Raw genomic sequence first — 802 nt, forward strand, 5'->3', positions numbered from 1 at the left:
AGGCTCTTTAGATCTTCTTCACTTTCTGCCATAAGGATGGTATCATCTGCATATCTGAGGTTATTGATATTTCTCCTGGAAATCTTGATTCCGGCTTGTGCTTCATCCAACTCAGCATTTCTCATGATGTACTCTGCATATAAGTTAAATAAGCAGGGTGACAATATACAGCCTTGACGTACTCCTTTTCCTATTTGGAACCAGTCTGTTGTTCCATGTCCAGTTCTAACCGTTGTTTCCTGACCTGCATACAGATTTCTCAAGAGGCAGATCGGGTGGTCTGGTATTCCCATCTCTTGAATAATTTTCCACAGTTTATTGTGATCCACACAGTCAAAGGCTTTAAAAGCAGAAAGATATTTTTCTGGAACTCTCTTGTTTTTTGATGACCCAGCGGATGTTGGCAATTTGATCTCTGGTTCTTCTGCCTTTTCTAAATCCAGCTTGAACATCTGGAAGTTCATGGTTCACGTATTGTTGAAGCCTGGCTTGGAGAATTTTGAGCATTACTTTACTAGCGTGGGAGATGAGTGCAATTGTGCGGTAGTTTAAGCATTCTTTGGTATTACCTTTCTTTGGGATTGGAATCAAAACTGACCTCTTCCAGGTCATGGTGGAGAGTTCTGACAAAATGTGGTCCACTGGAGAAGGGAATGGCAAACCACTTCAGTATTCTTGCCTGGAGAACCCCATGAACAGTATGAAAAGGCAAAAAGATAGGACACTGAAAGATGACCTCCCCAGGTCGGTAGGTGCCCAATATGCTACTGGAGATCGGTGGAGAAATAACTCCAGAAAGAAT

This window comes from Bison bison, unplaced genomic scaffold (assembly GCF_000754665.1).
Source record: "Bison bison bison isolate TAMUID 2011002044 unplaced genomic scaffold, Bison_UMD1.0 scf7180017845579, whole genome shotgun sequence".
NCBI classification, from domain to species: Eukaryota; Metazoa; Chordata; class Mammalia; order Artiodactyla; family Bovidae; genus Bison; species Bison bison.